Source organism: Pseudorasbora parva, chromosome 17, assembly GCF_024679245.1.
Source record: "Pseudorasbora parva isolate DD20220531a chromosome 17, ASM2467924v1, whole genome shotgun sequence".
Classification (NCBI taxonomy): Eukaryota; Metazoa; Chordata; class Actinopteri; order Cypriniformes; family Gobionidae; genus Pseudorasbora; species Pseudorasbora parva.
The window spans coordinates 18,109,059-18,116,690 of NC_090188.1; the positions used below are offsets into that span (position 1 = coordinate 18,109,059).

At 35.6% G+C, this 7,632-nt stretch overlaps 1 protein-coding gene across 2 annotated transcripts in view; it reads left to right on the forward strand.

The window, feature by feature from the left end:
• sertad2b (SERTA domain containing 2b) overlaps positions 1-7,632 on the forward strand; it is a 54,282-nt gene that overhangs the window by 29,243 nt on the left and 17,407 nt on the right. Inside the window, exon 1 of one of the 2 annotated variants that reach the window (XM_067421458.1) lies at positions 3,081-3,451. The exons of the other annotated variant lie outside the window; for it this stretch is intronic. The gene's annotated coding sequence lies outside the window, so the exon portion shown is untranslated. Of the gene's footprint in view, positions 1-3,080; positions 3,452-7,632 lie in introns of those variants that run through there. 2 annotated transcript variants of the gene reach the window in all.

Consider the following 7,632-nt stretch of genomic DNA (forward strand, 5'->3'; position numbering starts at 1 on the left):
CACTGAGCCATTTCCTGTTTTTGACCTGAAATCTTTATTTAGAACCACCCTTCTGCTCAGCACTCTCCTCCTCATTTATAACAACTCAGAGATAGGCACAGGAACACGGATTCACACTGCTGCTTTTTTGGCTCACATCTATTCCAGTGATGTTTCTGTGATATCTGAGGGCCATATAACTATAGTGTAAGATGTGTGCATGGCTTTAGAAGTTGAAAGAGGACCTAAATGCTTTATGCATTTTTAACTTTCTTCAGTGTGTAATGTTTCTTTTTGATCATGAAAAAGTCCACTCTAAAGAAATGTATTCACAATATGACTAAGCACTGTTTCTGAACTCCCTTAAACGCCTCATTTGTAGTCTACAGTTTTTTTCTGAGACAGTACACGTCGCAATATTCCTCATTTTAAATAATTCCCGCCCAATACGTATGTAAAAAGTAGTGTTTTGAAAATTTGTGGTCATGGTAAGGGGTGTGAAATTACCAAAACATGCTTGAAGCGGTTGACCAATCACAATACACTGGTCCAGCCAACCAATCAAAGCACAAGGCACTTTTGAAAGGGGAGGCATAGAATTAAACAGAGCATTACAGACAGACTGGAAGAGAGATGCTGCCTGTAACAATGTAAAATATTTCAAATGTATTTTATTTAACATTTACTAATATTTAACCATTTGCCTATTTTAGTAAACCCCCAAAACAAAATCAAGACATTGTAAAAGGGCATAAAATGTAATCTTTAATAAAGTTAGTATTTGTGCAATTCACTGTAGTTGTTGTTTGTACAATATGCAAGGCTTTTTAACTTTTGAACAGGCAACATCCTAAACTGGCTGGACTTAAAATCGGTGAGTGCCCATCATAATGCCTCATTGCAAAATGCACTGGCAATGGTAAATGAACGGTGTACATATGGATACATGCCCTGTTATTGCAGTGGTTGCAATAAATCACACTGCATTGCTGAACTGCAAACGGTGTTAGTTTGTTCCCTCTGGAAGTTTATTTATGTGTGTTGGATTGCGTATTTATTTTGGAAATAATACTTAATTGCCACATAAATATAGAGGATCATATCTAAAAATAAGAGCAGACAGTGAAGCGTTTTATTCTTGGATGATGCATTGCTTAAAACAAGTGTGCCACTTTTATGATCTCATGTCATCTTGTGTCCAGTTTAAAATGATGTGTATTTATATCTGGCTAAGCGATCATTTAGCCAGTTTTAAAAATGTGCAGAAAGGATGAGTTTTTTGCAACTGATCTTATGTTCTCTTTGATGTTGCATGTAACTCTCCTGCAAGAATTGACGTTTGAGCTTACAAGGCATGATGTTGGCAACAAATCTGTGAAAATGCTTTCTGCATTTAAGCTGTTTATTATAAATCTGAAATATTTTGTATTTAACGGTCTGAGTTTTATCTGTTAATATACAGCTGTTGGAGTTCTTGTAAGGTGGTCATGAACCATGCAGTGCTTGTCCTTGCCATGTGGTGGCAGTTTGATAGCTTGAGGCCTCTGTAAGAGCATCATCAGTGAGGTCTTACAGTATGCAGCTGTTTTAAACTGGAGTCGAGCATGCATATTGCTCTCTTCACAAAGAAACCATATTTCAATGAAATCTGCTGAAGAACATTTTGTTTTATCAGTCTTAACCATTTGCATGACAGTACAATTTGGATTTTCATGAATTAAAAGCAGAGGGATGAGAGGAGAAAAGGATGAGAGTATCTATTGAAAAATGAAACAAATTTGAATGAGCAAAATGTAATATTAAGCAATATATAAATATTAAGTTTCCCATGATTTCCCCCATTAATTTTTTTTTTAACATTCCTTGTGAATCCACATCATTTGAACTTGCATAGTGGGAACTGGCAAGACGAGTAATCTAATTTCATGTTCTCTGCCTTAATAGACTGTCATGTTGACTGCATTCTACATGCTCAACCTTCAACCCTGTTACCAAAGTAAAAACGATCAAACAAGTAGCCTAATTTCCTTTGCTAGCCTTATTACAGGCCAGCTAAAAACTATGGTTTAAATGGATAGTTTACCCAGCAGGAAAATTAATCCTTGTCATCATATACCCTCAAGTTGTTTCAAAACTGAATGAGTTCATTTCTTCTGCTGAGCACAAATTATATTTTGAAGAATACGGGTAACCAAACAGTGGACAGGACCCCATTGACTTCCATACACTGTAAAAAAAAAAAAAAAAAAAAAATATATATATATATATATATATATATATATATATATTATTGGTTTAACTTAATTAAGTAATTAATCTGGTTGAATTAAAATTTGAGTTTATTGAAATAAAAAAATTGGAGTTGATACAATGAAGGAAATTTAATAAATAGAATAAATAGAAACTCAAAATATTATTGTATAGGCTATTGTAAAAAAAAATACAATACAGTGTATGTTTTTTTTTTTTACAGTGTATTAGGCTAGTATTTTTTAATGAAAGACAGTGGGGTTAATGTCAAAGACAATGTATGGTTATATATTCTTCAAAATGTCTTCTTTTGTCTTCAGCAGAAAAAAAAAGAAATACATACCGATTTGGAACAACTAGATTATTTTTTTTTATCCAACTAATCCCTTTAATTTAAGCTTAAATTGCCACCCTATTAGGTTACCCATTTTTGTGTATCCAAGTTTTTAATAGAGTGGCTAAGTTTTTATTTTATTGGTGCAGTTTTTTTAAATTTCATATTTATTTAAAGAAAATCGCTAAAATCACACAAATCTGTGTTTTAAACTGTCACAAATTAAAGTAAAAATAGCCAACTCGTTTTATTTGACTACAAATGTAGTTTGACCTCCTGAAGTTGTCATTAACATTTTCTGCAGACTAAGCACCTCCTTTCACTGACCAAAACCTACTTCATATTTTAAGAGCTTCGGGCCTGGTTAAGATCAGAAGAAAAAAAGGCTACAACTTGTCAGTCTTATTGTCACTGCCGATTTGCTATATAGAGAGAGAAAGGCTGCGTCTCGAAACCTATTGCGCTGCCTGCTTCATCACATTCGGCGTCAGTTCAACTCGCTCAAGTGTCTCGCAATGCGCCCGTGACGCTATCTATGTAGGCAGCACGCTAGGTTTTACGACGCAGCCCTGGAGTTAGTGGGTGGACGCGTGGAGGGAGTGCTTGCGTGTGTAGGGGTTGGACTTTTCCGAGGCCAGGCTCTGTGTAGTCGAGCGCAAGTCTCACTCGACGTCATTCGCTTTCGAAGGCGATTGTCGGTCATAGTGACTGACTCCGGGCTCGCGGATAGTCTCCCTCTCCCGTCCCTTTCTCTCTCTCTCTCGCTCTCTCCACAAACTAACTGCCGACCTTCCTCATCAGCTGCGAGAGTTTTATCGGTACCGACTGTCTACAATAAAACAAAGATCCATCCCGATGCTTCAATTTATTCCTCCACTTGAAGTAGAGGTAAGCGTGTGGCTTATTCATAAATAGCTAACTGAAATCATGTAAGTGGCGTGGAAACGCTGCGGCGTCACTGATGTTGCACATAGCTGAGGCAACAGTCATACATGTATTCGTGCATTGTTGTCTGGCGGTCGGTGCGATCTTCAGAAAGTTCAGAGGCATGTCGCAACCCAAGGCAGAACCGCTCTGTAGCCGAACCGAGTCGTCAGATAAATCAAATTAAACATCTTGATGTTTCTAAATGTTTATGCTTGCGATCTGTTTTACTGATATTAAAGATACAGATCCAATTGGCTCAATAGTTCAGCTCTGGGATAGAGGTCCACTTCAGAACCAGACAGACACTTTACACTGTTTTTTTTTATTATTTTTTTATTTTTTTATAAAGCTTAGACGATGACATTTGGCTTCAGTAACTGGAAAGTTTCTTTTATTTATTATTTTATTTTATTCTTTGGTTAAATCAAAGTGACAGCCTGCTCATTGTACTTTTCAGCCACTTTTAATTAAACTGCTGATGAAGTTGTAACTGAAATTATTGTGACAGGTTAAATTAATGAAAACAAAGGCTATTAATATAATGATGATTTTTACATTCTCATTTGTGTATAAAGTTGCACTTTCACTTCACTCTTGAATTGCACATTGCTTGTAAATGGGTTTTGAATAGATGGTGAATTGTCATTGAATATCTTTGACACAGTAGGCCTAGATGATTTTATTTTTTCATCTGATAGTCATGGAACAATTTCACATGCTGGAAAATGACGTTGGGGTGATTGAGGCACAGTGTTTTTATGTCTCAGTGTGTGAGAGAAGTCGTTTGTCTTGGTTTTTGAACATTTACTTTAAACCACTGTAAATAAACAAAACAAAAAACCCTGCAGAGTTAAACTTAAGTTTAATTTTTAAAGTGAAATCTCAAGTCAGCCTGCAGTGATAAGTTCATCACAATGTAGTGAAAAATACTACATTGTTTTCATAACTTAACCTGATTATTCTTTATCTTTTTTATTGTAAAGTCGTCTGTGAATCGGTGGCGACTCAGAGCAGCAGTTATTTTGCAGTTGCTATCCTTGTCAGACACACTGGCATTCAAAGTCCGAATAACTCGCATGCACGCACACACATGCACACACACTCAGTAAATTCAGAGGATCAAGGTCCAGTTGGATTTTTTTAGTGAATGCACGGTTCACATTAAGCAAAGTAGATTACAACCCCTGCTTTCGTCAGTCTGCTCATCGTATTGCTGTCTTCTTTCCTTTAAACAAAAACCCTGACATTTACATGTTGTTGTACTCTGTCATCTTTAAATGTGCACTTCCTTCCTGCAACAGTCACAGAAGTAAAATGTTGTCCCTCAATTAATCGTAAATGTCACATAGTGGGTGTATTCAAGGTCCAGAGAATTCACTTTTTTGACTTTTATAGTGTTGTGCAGGTGGACAAAGTTATTCTGTACCATTATATATTGATGTGCAGCTTATGTTTTTTTGATAAGGTTTATGTGGCAAAGTTAGACTTATTAGTCGGTGTTGTGAATTGAATATTGTTCCAAAGATTTCAGTTATATAGTTTTGGTTATATTGCTACTTCAGTTCCAAATAAACAGTTTGTCTTACAATCTAGTCTCTTAAAATGAGATATGACACTGGTTAGTCAGAAGAGGAGGACTAGTAATGAATAGAAGGAAGACTAATAATTACTGTTTATTAGTTTCATTTCATATCACCTGTCGCTTGAGTTTTATTTTCGTTTAAATAGTGTGTGTGAGCGCGCGCGTGCGTGTGTGTGTGTGTGTCTGTCTTACGCCTTCACATAGTGCTCTAAGACTTCTGCCCCTCTGGTCAAACCGGTTTGAGTTGCGTTCCTCTATGCTACTGTTTAGCTGTTTTTTAACAGCAGTCTGACATTTAGGAGAAGTTTAAGGGAAGCTTTTATCTTTCCGCATGTTTGTTACATAAATTTTTTGCTATTTTTGTTAAGCATATATTACAGCACAGGCTAGATTTCTCCCAAAACTATGGTATTTTAGGGCATAATCTTAGTGCGCTGAACTAGTATTTTCTGTTAAAATAAGTGCTTAGCTTTCATACATTCTTCCTTAATGGACAAGGTGTCAAACAAAGTGAACATTTCCAATGTAATGTAAAAAGTATGTATATGAATGCATGATACAGTACTTTGCAACATTCAGTGCCTGTGGAAATCTGTAATGTGGGTTGTCTTGTTACTCTTGCTGACGTAAAGAAGCGTCTCAGAGTATGTGCCACCTCTTTGCTGCTCTCTGAGACTCAGACCCACACAGCTCTGCCTGCCCTGAATTGTCACACACTTCATTTATGAGAGACCTTCGTAAAGTTGCACTTTTATGCTGATTGATATATCGATATATACCAGGCCTATTAATCAGGTGATTTTAGCCATTATGACTTAAGAGATAATTTGCATTCAGTGACTGTGCATTATAATTCAGCCTTTTTCCTTTGATTAATACATAATGAAGACAGAGGGGAACGCAATAATTTGATCAAAAGTGACAGTTAAGAGATTGATAATGTTACAAAAGATAATTTTTTGAACTTTCTGTTAATTGAAGAATCCTGAAGTATAATTTACTGGTATCATTGTTATCCACAAAAATACTAAGCAGCAAAACTGTAATAAGAAGAAATGTTTATTGAGCAGCGAAAACCATACATTAGAATGATTTCTGAAGGATCCTGTGACAATGAAGACAGGAACAATGATGCTGAAAAACTGTATGCTTTGCCGTCACAGAAATAAATTACATTTTAAAATAGATTAAAATAAAAAACTGTTAATCTATTCAGAAAACAATTAACAATCTTTTTTTCTTTTCGCTTTTTTTTTTTTTTTTACATTTTTGAACAGTTAATTCAAAAACATTTTAAAATGTGTGTATGTATATATATATATATATATATATATATATATATATATATATAATGTATGTGTGTGTGTATATATATAAAATAAAGTCTATTATAATGCAGTGCTGATTGACATAGAATACTATAAAATAACGCATCGTCTGCCTCACTCTGATGAGAAGCCACATCAGCTCACAAACACTTGACTGACGATATGAAGTGAGGTAAAACATGTTATTAAACGTTGTCTTTTGTTGAACGGGTTTATGAACGCTTTACTAGTTTGTGAAGATGTCTGACTCGTGTTGCTTTTTCAAACGCACGTTATAAACGACTCAAACTCGTAGTCTTTCAGACGGAGCAGCGTTGACCACAGAGCCGCTCTTCGCTAACACACTGGGCATTTATTTATTTAATTGAAATCGCAGCCTTTGAGCTTTCATAATCGCACACAAGCCAAATCGCGATTACGGTTCGATTTCGATTAATCGTGCAGCCCTAATATATATATATATATATATGTGTATGTATGTGTGTGTGTGTGTATATATATACATACATATATATGTATGTGTGTGTGTATATACATACATATATATGTATGTGTGTGTGTGTGTGTGTGTGTATACATACATATATATGATCATATAATCAGAATCAAAAACTTGATTTATTTCACTAATTCCATTCAAAAAGTGAAATGTGTACATTATATTCAATTATTACACACAGACTGATATATTTCAAATGTTTATTTCTTTTAATTTTGATGATTATAACCCCATTTGGGAAAATCCCAAATTCAGTATCTAAGAAAATTAGAACATTGTGAAAAGGTTCAATATTGAAGACACCTGGTGTCACCCTCTAATCAGCTCATTAACTCAAAACACCTGCAAAGCCCATTTAAATGGTCTCTCAGTCGAGTTCTGTAGGCTACACAATCATGGGGAAGACTGCTGACTTAACAGTTGTCCAAAATATGACCATTGGCAAGACACAAAAGGTCATTGCAAAAGAGGCTGGCTGTTCACAGAGCTCTGTGTCCAAGCACATTAATAGAGAGGCGAAGGGAATGAAAAGATGTGGTAGAAAAAAAGTGTACAAGCAATAGGGATAACCGCACCCTGGAGAGGATTGTGAAACCCGTTCAAAAATGTGGGGAAGTTCACAAAGAGTGAACTACAACTGGAGTCAGTGCTTCAAGAACCACTACACACAGACGTATACAAGACATGGGTTTCAGCTATTGCATTCCTTGTGTCAAGCCACTCTTGAACAACA